Raw genomic sequence first — 15,003 nt, 5'->3', positions numbered from 1 at the left:
AGATTAGTAAATTATTCCTTGAGAATAACAATAACTTAAATATATAATACAAATTAGAGCTCAAACCTAAGGACAGATAGACAAACAAATGGGCTCTAAGAGAACGCAAACAATGATCAGCCTAACCTCAGCAACAAATTAAGCAAGAAGGGCGTCGGTGGTAGAGAACGAGGCCAATGTGGAAATTAAAGAGTTAAATTTCTCAATTCGGAAGGACTTCCGGTGAGGCATCATGGCAGAAGCCACGGCAGCGAGCAGCTCCTGAAGCCAGCCAGAATCAATTGGGTTACCTGGCTGGCTCCAGACCGCCGCCGCCGCTGCCAGAACCGACAAGGAACTGGGTGAGCCCGGCCCAGCAACTGAGGGAACCGCCAACCCCTCCCCCTCAGGCCGAGCCGGGAATGAAAGCGAGGACACTCAGCCACCCAGCCGACTGCCCAGGGACGACCGGAGACCGAAGCCGGCAAAGAGAAGAGAGGAGAGGGGAGGGGGAAAAAACAAAACAAAAAGCAAACATGGAGCCCCGACCTTGCAGCTGCCACTATCACCAATGCTGCTGCTGCTGAGAAGGGAAAGGAGGAGAGGTAGGAAAGAGCACCAGGAGGGCAAGGGAAACCGTGAAGACACGCGGCTGAGCCTGACCCAAGCCTCCCCCCCCAACCGCGGCTAGCGCGCCAACAGCAGACAGAGGAAGCAAGAGGAAGGCTGGCTGAAAAATACAATCTCAAACCTGACACTCGAGGTAGACGACCTGGAGAGGGTTCACAGAGCCCTAAAACCTATACTGAAACCCAACGCCCCCCCACGAGACATCATTGTATGCTTCACATGCTACAAAAAGAAAGAAGAGGTATGGAACAACCTCAAACCCAACAACAAGCCTTCGATACAGAGACAACCCCATATTGGCCTTGCAGGATTTATCTCTGGACACCCTAAATCGGAGGAAAAACCTACGCCCATGCACCCAGCGCCTCCAACAAGTAAGGATCAAGTACTGATGGGGCTTCCCCTTCCGCCTTATATTAACAACCAACACAACACACGGCTGCCAACATACCTGAAGCCCTGCAACTGCTGAAGAACCTCGAATGCGACCCTCCACTGGAATGGCAACCGACCGACCCAGCAAGTGACAGTCACAGTAAAGAGGAAAAAGAAGCAATAGAAGCGACACAACAATGCAAGCCAACACATCCAACCACCACCACGCACAGAAGCATCCTGCCAAACATACAGCACAAGGCAACAGACCAGGATCAACCAAACCAACACATCACAGATGGACAACCTGACAACAACCACAGCTGAATGAAGCACCCAGAAAACACCTCAAACTGAAGGACTGGTGATTCCCCCCTTCCTTCCCCCTCCCCCTAGGCCATAAATATAGCCAACACCATCAACACCGCCCCCAGCCCTGCATCTCCACAGAGATACCCACCCCAACGCCAGTCTAGATGACTTCAAACCATATTCCCCACCACCCAACCCATAACCCAAACTTTCAGCACCCCCTCATTCCATACTAAGGAAAAACAACTTCTCCAACCTCAATAAAACAACCCACAAACAGGCTAAAACCTGACACCCAATCAGCACAATGGTGGCACCAGAGCGTACCAACACCCACATTCCCACCCCAACATATTGCTAATAACATTGGCAACACTGCTTATGAACCCTATACCCGACATTGGCGTCACAAAGACGCTTAACGCCATCTCACTGACCACCCCCTATCACAAACGACAGGGAGGATGGCCTACCCCTGAACTAGGCCATCCACACCAGCTGAGACCTAGGACCAACCGGCTAAACGTCAGATGGCCCAAAATACCACTAACAAACACCTATATGACTACATATAGGATACAGTAGCCATTCCCCCCCCACGATATTCAAAAAATGTAAAATTTTCATAACAAGGAATAATTTTTAAAAAATCATTCTTTGTTGAGAAAGCATATCTTTGCAATAATTTTCAACATCAAAAACTTTTGGTTCCATCATGCCCACAAACGGAAAATTCAGGTTTTCTAAACCTAGTTTTTCCACCCAAAAAACTAGGCTACATGTACATTTATAATTTTTTTTTTAGACATTTATAAAATCTTTTGAGTGTTGGTGTATTTTTTCCTGAAATCCTCATCATTTTATTGCGCTCTGTAAAATTTCAGAGATCTGATCATTGGCGATTGAGAAAAAAATTAAAATGTACACAAGGGTATCTTGTGCCGAAGGTCTCAAGAGAGACAGACAACATGGATTGAACGAAACTTCGAAGTGCTATAAAATTAAAACAATTTGAGATAGGGAGGGGGGATTTAAGGGGGTTTCTTTCAACCATAAGGGAAGGGTTTACACCAAATTTCACCAACATCCGAGACTAAGGGTGACATGACCTCATTGAAATGACGTGGAATGACTCCATGAGCGGTTGGTGTCCATATAGGAGAGCGTCAATCCCAGATGAGAAATCAAGTCATGGAGCTACCGTCACACAGATACAGACCTACTTTACACGTTCCTGTGGGTTAATCTGAGAAAATTTGGGATGAGGAGAGATCATGTCAAATTTCTGAACCAAAAAGAAACTACTAGACTTGTTTACCTATTTAAATCCCTGCACCCGGGGGGGTTTGAACAAGGAATTAGATTTCAGTTGTTTTATTTAATTGTTCTGACAAGATGGCTGATGTTTGTGTTCTCTATGCTAGATTTTTGGCACAGTATCTTTAAATTTCCTTGAATTGTATGTGATCCAGTGCACCTGTGGGTTGCTTTCGCAATGCTACTAGGGTTCAGCTAAGAGCACCAGCTTACTACACTTCTAAGTGATTGATGCTCCATGGCTATTTGATATACCTGTGGGGACAATTTATTCAGTATGTATTCATTATCGGTTGTGTATATTCAGGTCTGTCATTTCAATGATGTGGAATGACCCCCTGGTCAGCCATGTAATTGCAACCAATGTGATTTACAAAAAAATATATATGCTAAGTCCTTAGGAGAAATGGAAAGCCGGACTTCCGGTCAGCGCCAGCGATTAATGGCGGATTTCCCTACGAGCTCGAGGGAGTCTGCGGGTTCGGGTCCTGTCGCTACGGCGAAGCAGGGGGCCCTAAAAATCACAGGCGGTGAAGCCTGTGAGCGAGGAGACTCGGCGGGCACCTTTGCGCCCCCCAAAAACTGCGAAGGAGCCTTTTTAAAGGCTTCGGAGCGGCAGCGGGTGAGTGGCGCGGTGCCGAGAGTCGTCTACCCAGTCCGTGGAGTGAAGCCGCATCGCCATAATCAGAGAGCGCTGATTTCTTCCTGAGAATTCGGACACAAAAGTAACTACTCGTGAGTAGGATTAAAGGGCTCAAATTAAGTATTTTGGCATTAGCACGGGAAAGGTACAAAAAGGAAGTCTGCCTTTCCGCTCTGTAGTTAAACTAAAGCAAAGAGACTGTAAAGCTACAACTTGGGAGAGAATTTTTCCCTGAAAAACAGTGACTCCATCGTTAGAAAAGCAGCCCTCCTCCCGTTTGCAGGAGCGGTGGGGGGTGGAAAGTGTACTCTTTATACCTGCATTTAAGGAGTGAATTTAAAAAAAACATCCGCTGTCTTAAACCCTGGGGACGGACTGCCTTGACAGGGAAGCTGAATAGTGGACTGTCAGCACGTTAAGGAAAGACTTTGGAATTGCTTTTAGCACTAACTCTGTGAAAAGATACAGTGTCTCTGGATTGATTTGTATATGAAATAGCATTGAAGATAAACTGAAACTGTGGCTTTTTAGGAGAAAAGGGGGACCTTTAAGGAATATATTTGTTACAAAACTTTAAAGTGAAGTTGAAAGTTTCTCCCCCTAGTGGAGAAAAACCTCCCCCCTCCCCGGCAAGCTCTGTTTTGAGCACCGAGAACGAGGGGGTTGGAGCTGCGGTGCAACGGATGGAACGCTTCCTTTGATGGTACGAAGCTGCGAGACTGAGGCATTAGTGGTCAATTCTTCCAACGCTAAAATCATTTAAGGACTGCACCATGGGTACCTTTTACATTTGGATTAAAATTTGGAACAATCTGGACACGGGTAAAGGAATTTAAAAACGGAAGTCAGTCCCTACCTGCTGAGAGAATGAGAGAGCAGCGACGTTGCTGAAGCTAAGTGAAAAGATTCAGAGACTTAAACTTTCAAAGACTGAATCTATTAAACCCCCCCAAAAAAGCAGGTCAAGGGGGGGAAGAGAATTTAACATTACTGAAATACAGGCGTCAGCTGAGTGAGGACCCATTGCCTGCAGGTGTTCCACTCTCAGCCCTGTCAGGGGAAGGTGAGGTTGCCTCTGGGTCCAGTATCCCTCCAGCCTCTCCTGAGCTCAGGCCCAGGGAAGAAAGAACCAAGTTCTTGCAGGAGGAGTGCTCACCTCCAGGCCAGGAGAGGCGAGTCACCTGAGGATCGGGGCCACCCTATGCCTCAGGGCAGATAAAAGCCAGCCAGCCCTTCCCAAGCTGCAGGAGCAACATTGTTGGTTGCTAGTTCCTGCCTGAACCCTGTCCTGCTCTTCTGCCAGAGTTCCTGACCTCACCCGACTCCCTGCCTTGGACCCCGCTTCAGCTTTGACCGACAGCCTCCATACCGCACCCTCGACCTCGGACTGGGACCTCGCCGCACGGTTAACCCTCAGGACCAGCACAGAATGCTTGTTACTTTCGTTTCCTACTAGGATACTTTGAAGTTGCTGCAGAGGTCTGAACTGAGACATTTTAACCCTTAAAGTAAAAACTGGCAACATATCTCTATCTGAATTGTTTGAGGAGTGAAAGGGGAAAATAAATAAGAAGGGCAGGTTGGAAAAATTGGGACTGTATTTTAATTGCCTTGACTTGCAAATTGGAGTTGCTGTCTGACGTCCAGCTTATTATTCCTGTTTTGAAATAAAAGTACCTCTGACCTTGGAAATCTGAGTTGCTAGCGGTGTTATGGCGGATGAATCTGGGGAAAAGGCACAAACAAGAAAACACTCTAAAGACCAGGCTTTCCATGAGCAAATACTGGCGTTTATGAAAGATAATACGCAGGGTTTGCAGAGTCTTGCAACAGAGGTCAGAGCTAATACGAATTGTCTCCAGGAATTTAAAAAGGATTTTGGAATTTTGCATAAAGACCTCCAAGAGGTTAAATCAGAAGTTGCAGGTTTACAGACAAGAGTATCAGAGATTGAAACAGTTAAAACTTTCGGATTTGGAAAAATCACAGGAGGAGACTCAAACGGCAATATCCGCCCTCCCTTCCCCACAGGTGGGCGGGGTTTGCAGCACCGAGCGAGGCTCACCTGGGTGGGTGCCACCCACCTGCTTGAGCTGGCCTTTGACCCGCCCTTGGCCAGGGAGGACAATGGACGGCCGGCCGGGGGTGGGCCTAAGGCTAAAAGAAAAGAGGCTGATCCTTTGGCTCAAGCCGCTTTTGCTGTTCTTCCTTCCAGGATCAATCCCTCTCGCATTAATTATGCAGTGAGTAAAATTAACAGAGCCATGCGCAACACCATGCGGCAAATTGGTGGGTTCTCTATCCCACATCCCACCATCACAGCAGATAGAGTTGACCTATTCCGGGGGGAATAAGGCTAAAAGAAAGGAGGCCGACTCCTGGGCTCAAGCCTCTTTTGCCGTTCTCCCTTCCAGGATCAGGATCAAGATCAGGAGCGTGTCCAGGCGGCTGGACTGAGGTAAGTAACCAGCCTTCTTTACTTATGCCGGGGGGGGGGGGGGATTTGTCCCTCCACCAAGCTAGGCCGCATTTTGGCATGCTCGGTTAGGCACGTTGCGGCCTTTTTTGGAGCTTTTCCCTGGCAGCAGCGAGGGGGGGGGGGGGGGACGGGGGACGGGACACTGCAAAAGCAATAGTGTCCTGATAACAAGATGAGGAACCAACTGAAATACAGGAAAATATCTTTACTAAGAACAATGAACTGCTGTGGTATTGGCGGAAGCCTTTAAAAACAAAAATTATTGGTTTTCTTTTCTCATAACAAATATTCAATATCATCACTTAGCATTCATTTTCCCTGTTGACTTTCCCCAACTTCCATTTCTGGTTTGTTACACCAAATGTTACACCCTGCTTTTTATACATAACGTTCTGTTATCGCCTGTTATATTTCTTGTTCTCTGTAAATAAACTTGTAAATGTTTATTTAAATCCTGCCAACGAGTCCAAGTTGTTTTGTGGCAGAAGTCTTTATTTGTTGTTTTGTAGGTAGCTTTGTATGTAGTTCTGTGTTTTAATTTAAGAATTGTAAAATATTAGTCTAACAATGAATGATTTACTGTTATTAAAGTTATATATACGTGTATGTATATTTTTTCTCCTTTTCACTTTCAAACTTTTTTCTTCTATATTATATGTTTACTTTTCCTTATTTTTTATTCTTTTATTTACTTAATCTGTTTGATGACTAAGTTTTGTTCTAATTGTTTGTATGCAACATAATTCAATAAAATAAATAAAAGGTTTGGGAGCAAACGGACTGAAATAGCTCCTCAAACCCTTGTTCGGGGTCCCTCCCAACATCTGAACTGTGGGAATAATATTCCACTGTGTGGATTAAGGGTCTAGGATTTAATTTTGATGAAGGATTTAGCAGAAGGAAAAGTAGAAAAGGAAATTGCAATCTTTTTCTTTTTTAGATTAGTATGATTTTTACTTTATATTATGGAGAAAACTTTCAACAAAATCTAGCAAAAAAAAAAGAGACCCCTCAATCTCTGCTTTTCCAGCTACAGGCCTCAGAAAAGTCCCTGCACCCTCAATCGGCTCTTCCACCCTGGCTGCCTCTTCTGGCAGTGTGGTGCAAGGGTTAGACCGCTCTGCTAGGAAATGGATGAGAAACCAGAATGTCAGGGTACCGCTGATCTGGTAGTTGTGGGTCTGGCAAATAACGCATGTGCACAAGCTATATCCGGTGCTCCTCCGACCCGGAAGTGGGCAGCTGTGCAGCGCAGCACCAGTAAGAGCGGGCGGTGGCAGCGGAGGTCGCCACGGGCCGGATAAATGAGTCCCTCGGGCCATATCCGGTCCGCGGGCCTTAGTTTAGGGGACCAAAACCATTTCAACGCTAAGTGAGTTCATTGATGATCTAACAGACAAAATAGAACATTTGATTTCTCATTCTTTCATAGCAAAGTCAGTCTTCCTTCCTTAAAAATTTAGAATAAATCCTTCCATCACACACAGCCGTTATTCTACTAGATTTCAGTGAAAACTTTTCATTCTTGTTTCGCCTTCCTGGGCTTCATCAGTTGTAGATTGCCGTCACCTGTAACTGAAATCAATACTGCGCGTGTCTATATAACCTTACATTGCAACAGTTGTTGTTCACTGCAGAAACCACCATGTCATAAGTTCCATTATCTTGATATACTACATATGGTATGTACACGTATGGTGCAATTGTTTACATTATTCTTATTTGTTACATGTTGAAATACAATATTATATTCATTTATATTATTTAGAACATGTACAACTGATGAAGACCAGGAGGGCGAAACAAGGCATTATTCAGGAAATTCTTGTCAAGATTCTGTGGAACTGTAGTAAGATCCCATTTGGATTTTATGAACATACAAAGACATATGTGGAACAGAAACTAGCAAATATTTGGACTCTATGAATGAACTGATCTATTGGGACTTCAGTTTACTTTGTTGTACTTTACGTGTTGATTATGTGCAAGAGAAATATTTGATACTGTGATAAATACAGAAGAGAATTGTTTATGTGAATGCACAGACAGTTACATTTTGTGTGTTTGTTGAATGCACTTTACGTAATGCTAGGTTTGATGTTTTGCAAGTCATAAAACATAATGCATAATTTTAAATTCTTTAATCTTTAACTTGCTAGGCTTTATAACCTTACTTGTTGGCATTTAAAGTTTCTGATCAAATTTTTTTTAATCATTTCACAATAGGAAATTTTCATAATTTTAAATACCCCCAAGCTAAAAGTCTGCACTTTCAAAAAAACACACACCCCTATAACCAGTATTATGTTAATTTTTAAGATGAACCACTTTGTTTCATTATTTTTTTCTATTTCAGCTATGGGTTGTAGGAAAGTTGTACCCAGTAGCAATTTCCCCCCCACGATGTTCAAAAAATGTAACATTTTCATTATGAGGAATAATTTTTAAAAAATCATTCTTTGTTGAGAAAGAGCATGTCTTTGCAATAATTTTCAACATCAAAAACTTTTGGTTCCATCATGCCCACAAACTGAAAATTCAGGTTTTCTAAACCTAGTTTTTCCACCCAAAAACCTAGGCTACAAGTACATTTATAATTTTTTTTTAGACATTTATAAAATCTTTTGAGTGTTGGTGTATTTTTTCCTGAAATCCTCATCATTTTATTGTGCTCTGTAAAATTTCAGAGATCTGATCATTGGCTATTGAGAAAAAAATTAAAATGTACACAAGGGTATCTTGTGCCGAAGGTCTCAAGAGAGACAGACAACATGGATTGAACGTAACTTCGAAGTGCTATAAAATTAAAACAATTTGAGATGGGGGGCGGGATTTAAGGGGGTTTCTTTCAACCATAAGGGAAGGGTTTACACCAAATTTCACCAACATCCAAGACTGAGGGTGACATGACCTCGTTGAAATGACGTGGAATGACTCCATGAGCGGTCGGTGTCCATATAGGAGAGCGTCGATCCCGCATGAGAAATCAAGTCATGGAGCTACCGCCACGCAGATACAGACATACTTTACACGGTCCTATGGGTTAATCCGAGAAAATTTGGGATGAGGAGAGATCATGTCAAATTTCTGAACCAACAAGAAACTACTAGACTTGTTTACCTATTTAAATCCCTGCACCCAGGGGGGTTTGAACAAGGAATTATATTTCAGTTGTTTTATTTAATTGTTCTGACAAGATGGCTGATGTTTGTGTTCTCTATGCTAGATTTTTGGCACAGTATCTTTCAATTTCCTGGAATTGTATGTGATCCAGTGCACCTGTGGGTTGCTTTCGCAATGCTACTAGGGTTCGGCTAAGAGCACCAGCTTACCACACTTCTAAGTGATTGATGCTCCATGGCTATTTGATATACCTGTGGGGACAATTTATTCGGTATGTATTATCGGTTGTGTATATGCAGGTCTGTCATTTCAATGATGTGGAATGACCCCCTGGTCACATCCATGTAATTGCAACCAATGTGATTTACAAAAAAAATTAAAAATACGCTAAGGGGGTCCTTAGGGGAAATGGAAAGCCAAGCTATATGGTAGCTGGAGTAGCTGCCAGGCTGGCAGCTAGGGGCTGCCGCTGCCGGCTGGCTCAGGTGTTGGGCTGGAAGGGAGTAGGAATGCCGTGTGGGCACTGCTGCTTGGGGGGGGTGGCAGCAGCAGAAAGGGATACCGATAAATGCCACCTTATATGTCTGCAGAGAATTGAGGGGTGCTCCAGAGATCGGGGTGGTCATGACTTGGACCACCACCCAACTTTATTTAGCCTCCTGAGGCTAAATCAAGATGCCTGGAATATTTGCCTGACAGTTCTTCATGGTGGGAGAATAAAAATTATTTGTCAGGGATTTGTGAACCTGGATCTATGGAGGACAAGTGGCTACATAGGATCCAAGCTGGCAGATATTTGCCAGCAGGCCTGCAAGCTGGCCACCCACAAGTGGAGAAGTTGGAGAAATCCTCCTGATAGAGCGAATGTCTTATCTGCGGCAGCGTTTGGACTTGTGGCAGATATTAACTCTACGTGTGGGATTCCTCTGCCAACAGAGAGAATCTGGCTCATTAGGCAGGAAGGAGGCAGTTCTCAGATTCAAGAAGACTTCAGGGGCATCCATTCTGAAGGAGATAAAGAGAGCGAGCCTTTCTTTTCTTCTGTTCTTTCCCAAGGAACACGTGATAACGTTCCAAGTTAAGAAAGCCAACCAGCCTGCATAACTAGGGGGTGGAGGGGGTGCACAGTCAAAAGAACCCATAGATGGCATGAAAAATTTCACCTGGAATATTGTTATCTGTTGAAACTGTCATTGTGGAGTAGGACGTCAATAATTAAAATGACCGTGCTACCAAAGATCTTATTCTTATTGCAAATCTTACCAATAATTAGTGGAGTCAAATGCTTCAAAGATTGGCAAAAAGATCTGGCTAAATTCATCTGGCAAGGTAAAAAACAGAATAAAATTTTAACTATAAACAGAAATCAGACGGGAGGTTTTGCGGTCCTAGACCTCAAACAATACTATGAAGCAACAAGTTTTGTTTGGCCCAAAGAATGCATAATACAGTATTAAAAAATACTAAAATACTTTGGTTGCCAAGGTGGTAGTATTCTATACTGTGAATTCCCCATCCTCAGTCTGAGAAGTTTTGTAGGATAACATGAGGAGTTGTAATTTGTTCGGCCACATAGTAAGATAGTTTGGTAGATGGTGGAGTGGAAGGGTTGAGAATGGGTAGGCTAATTTTGGAAGGGTGATCATTTTGATCGTGGCTATTTTATCTGAGAGAGTGAAGTTAGTATCGTTCCATCACCTCAGGTCTTTGTTAATTTGTCGCTGCGGGGATTTTTAATTAGGGAGGTATAATTTGTTGAGGTTTCTGGATATTTGAACCCCTAGGTATCTGAATTTGGTACAACAGAGTTTTATCTTTATTTTATATATTTCTGGATATGAGAGTGTTGAAACACATTGCCTCAGATTTAGCAATCTTCACTTGTTGGCCTGACACCACTGCGAAAGTGTTGAGTTCTTTGGCTAGGTGATTGCTGTATTAATAGGGTATGGTGTCGTGACCATTAGGCCTGCAAAGAGCCCTAGTTTATGTGTTTTACCTTTTATTTCCACTCCCTTGATATTAGGGGCTGCCCAGAGTTGGATCGCTAGAGGTCCTAGGGCCACGATGAATAGGAAGGGAGGCAGCAGCCTCCCGTTTGTGCCTCTTTGGATTGCTATAGTGTTAAGAGTCCATATTGTTACCGGTATTTGATTTATTTAGAAGTTATCAATGTATGTATTTGTTTACATATGGTCTCTCCCCAGAGTATTTATTAAGTTTAGAAAGGGGAAGGGCCAAGAACATAATAAAAGAAAGACTCAGGGACATTGAAGCCCAAAATGACTTTAATCAACTTCTGATAACTCATAAACGCCTATTCAATCCCCAAAGGCCCCATCTAGCAAACTATCTCAAAGTTCTAGACAACGCTAAACACCGATGGGCATTTTCCAGGGCCCGCTTTAACGCTCTCCCTTCAGCTCTGCTAGAGGGAAGATACAATAAAATACCGATCGAACAAAGATTATGTACCTGTAACAGCGATGAAATCGAAACCATTGGGCATGTCATCTTATACTGCCCATTATATCGAGACTCAAGAAAAGAGCTGATCGAACCGATTCTGAGGAAAATACCTCGCAGTACAGACGACACCTATATCAGACACCTCTTAGCTGACAAAGAGCCCGAAATTAACAGGTCCGTGGCAAAGTACTGTTACATTGCAACAAGAATAAGACGAGCAATGATGTCAACAACGGAGTCCAAATTGTAAACATCGAAGGAACGATAATAAACAGTAGAGACACCTGAATTGAATTTTTAAAACCTTAAAAGTCGAAACCTGGTCATAAATATAAGCACCAATTCTGTGAATTGGCCATATTTCTACTGTTATTTGTAGCACAATACTACTTTTAATGTCATATTTTTTATAAATTGCTTCCTGGTCACTGACCGTATTAAAGATTTTTGATTTGTATTTGTTTTTTATTTGTATATTTTAAAAACTGAATAAAAAAAGCAAAGAAAAACTTCACCTGGAATATTGTCATTTTAACTGTCGGCATTTTTATGCTAAAACCCAAAGCAACAAATAAAGTTTGGTATTTAATATAAGGGTAGTGGCGGTCTTTTGCAGGTGCCCTGCCAAACAGTTTAACAGGAATACAGAAATATGTTTTGATTGAGCAGGAAAATTACGCATACCTCCCAGGGCTGGAAGCTGGGGGAGGCTCCCAGGTGGAAAAGATCACCTTTTGTTGTGTGGAATAAGGGCCTAGAGTTAATTAAAAAGTCCTTCATCAGCATTTCCTTTCCTACTTCTCTCGTTTTCTTTTTCTTTTAAAACTTTAGTAAAAAAGAAGAGAATTAGAGAGTGAGCTCCATCTTTGCTTCTCCAGCCACAGCCCTCAGAAGGGACCCTGGTCCCGAGATCGGCTTTCTCCCTTGCTACCCCTTCTGGCAGTGTGGTGCAGTGGTTAGACCGCTCTGCAAGAAGCCCACGGGGTGCCCCTGGGCAACTGACTAAGAAGTCAAAACGATGAACCCTTTTGCACTATTTGATAAAGTACCATCCGTGCATGCAGGATCTTAGATGTGAGCAGCAGGAGAATGCCAGGTTATTACAAGAGCTAGACAAAACCACTTGCAGAGTCAAGCCTCTGCTTGCGTCCATCTCGCCGAACGTCCGCGGCAAACCTGGAAGTAACCGGCAGGTTTGCCGCGGTCCACACATGGACAGGCGTGGCGATTGCCGTTCGCGCATGCGCAGAAGCGGCGCCTCTACACGCGAGCAGCTTCAAGGTAGGGACGGACCTCCGGAACGGATTACGTTCGTTCCGAGAGGTTCCACTGTATTCATTAAAATCTTTTCTTCTGCACTGCCACCAGCCAACTCCAGATGAACTTTCAAATCCGAGGAAAGTGCGTGTTGGGGTTGTGCCAACCTGAGTTGGTCCAGGATACCTAATGCAATTGAAAGCGGGTGCTGCTGCCGCCCCATATCTAGGGGGCGATGATAGGCAGGGGCGCACTCGAGATATAAGTAACAATCAGACCTTGAAAAGTTGGCATCACTGGACCAAGTCCATCCATTTTGTTGAATTAAACTAAATAAACCAGGAATGGGGGATGTGAGCACAGACAAACTTGTGTCTAAGATATCACGTGTGGGCGTGATGCCTGTTTAAAACCCACTATTTTAATTGCTGTGAAGTTGCTCTGAGCAACGCCGAATGCGCTGGAAAGGCAGGAGATACATATTCTGAATTGAAAAAAATAGTATTTATTTACTTTTCCAGCCTTCTTTTGCTATGCGCGCAGTCACTAAGGTGCGACGTGTGACCAACAGTCGCTTCTGTGATGAGAGAGAGCGCCGATAGGCAAGGGGGCACTGGAGACGTAACTATCAGACTTTGAAAAGTTGGCATCACTGGACCACATCCATCCATTTTGTTGAATTAAACTGAATAGTTTTAATTATATATTGAATGAATATGCAATTGTTACTGTTTTGAATTTCATTGTGTTATTCTCTTCCTTAGTGGGCTGTGCATCGCGAGTGTCGGAGAAGGCCTCTCCCTCCTCAGGCTAATTCCACCTGACCTAGGGGGCGGGGCCCAGGCCCACCTCCATGACAGCTTTAAGGACACTGGTGCTGCTGCAGCAAATGTTAAAGATGTTATATATATATTTTAAGGTGTTTTAAAGGTGCTTTTATTGTTTACTTTGTTGTACCACCGTGAATGGTGGTTTTTATCTATGTATTTTTGTTTTGTTCCGTCTTGTTTTGTTTTGGGGCTGGACATTGAGTGGGGTGGGGATTGGTTTTGTTTGGGCATAATTGTTTTTGGTTGGTTTTGTTTTTTTATTTTGTAAATGGAGGTTAGTATGAGGCTTGGGATTGCTACCGTGGAGGGGCGAGGGAGGTATGGCGGTGGGGGCAGATGTTATAGGCGAAGGGGATCGAGATACGGATATGCTCGTACCCCTTCCAATCTGCGCCCCATCCCAAGAGACGAGGGTAGGGTGAGCAAGGATTACTCACCTCCATCACTGGTGCTGTGCAATGCCAGGTGTAGTAAAGTAGACATATTTACACCTGGCTTTCTGGGTGTGAACCTTCCCCCCCCCCCCCCAGTGATGTTATCTGTCCTTGAAGTGCTTGGGAATGGAGATCTGGTTAATTTCCACGAAAGGGAGGACTATCCCTTGATTGGGGTTCGAACCTAAAATTGACCCAGCTGCAAAAGAGTAAATTGGTTAATTAGGACTTATGATTGGCTAGAAAGTTACGACGCCAAGTAAGAATTTTGGGATAAAAGATCAAGAGAATTGTTGGCTCTTTGCTCTTTGCCATCGCTCTGCACCCAGCAAAGATGCCCGGTTATTGTTTCACCTAATAGCCGTCGTTTCGTCTTTTGAAATGGAAATTTTCAAACACTACCATTGTGCGGATGCATGAAAGGACTCTGACTATCCTAACTGTGTGTTTTGTGAGTATGTTAAGTTAGTTAGACTATGCAATGTTTTTATTTTCTTGCTTGTAAGTTTCATAAGAAAGTGCCTGTTGGTTTCAACATGTTTTCTGTTATTCTTTTAAAATAAATTTTTAAAGAAGAACCTGTTTGGTATCTGTGCCTTTTCCGAGGGAATAGCTAAATCCTTGCCTTCCGCTTAGTTACGCTCTACCGTAAGAACTTCTGTCTGCAAGTCTGTGGATTCAGCTTGTGGAGGGGGGAATTGCCAGGTTAACGGGACACTTCCTTCTCCCTGGGTTGTGGCTCTGGGTTCCCCTACCGGTGTTATTTCGGCCTATGTTTCCGAAAAGGTAAACCTCGCTGGCCAGTGTGCTCCAGAAACCTGATCTGGCCGGAGAGCAAAGACAGGTGAGGGAGGGGCAGCTGGGGGCGAAGGACCTTTACCTTTACTACATGGTGGCAGCGGCGGGATAGAACTTCCCTGCGGAAAAGCACTGTAACGTTTTAAAAGTTTGGCACATATCTTCTGTGGCTTACAAGCGGTTTATTGTTTTGTGTAGAGATAGTTAGGATGGAGCAAAGTATGGAACAATCTTTGAGAACTATTGATCAATGGGGGGAAATGGGAGAAGCTAGTTCCCTGCCGGTGGAAACCAACCCCATGAGGACTCCAAGTCCTAGTGAAAAGTCTGCGTCCTGGTTTTCCGATGGGTCCCAGG

At 43.8% G+C, this 15,003-nt stretch overlaps 1 protein-coding gene across 1 annotated transcript in view; it reads left to right on the top strand.

Annotated features, from left to right (window-relative positions):
* The first annotated feature begins 5,271 nt into the window (after positions 1-5,271).
* LOC114599858 (uncharacterized) overlaps positions 5,272-15,003 on the top strand; it is a 43,698-nt gene continuing 33,966 nt past the window's right edge. Inside the window, exon 1 of the mRNA XM_077929478.1 lies at positions 5,272-5,714. The gene's annotated coding sequence lies outside the window, so the exon portion shown is untranslated. The remainder of the gene's footprint in view (positions 5,715-15,003) is intronic.

The sequence above is a fragment of the Podarcis muralis genome, chromosome 5 (assembly GCF_964188315.1).
Source record: "Podarcis muralis chromosome 5, rPodMur119.hap1.1, whole genome shotgun sequence".
Classification (NCBI taxonomy): Eukaryota; Metazoa; Chordata; class Lepidosauria; order Squamata; family Lacertidae; genus Podarcis; species Podarcis muralis.
The sequence above is the reverse complement of the archived record's forward strand: the minus strand, read 5'-3'. Positions and strand labels throughout refer to the sequence as shown.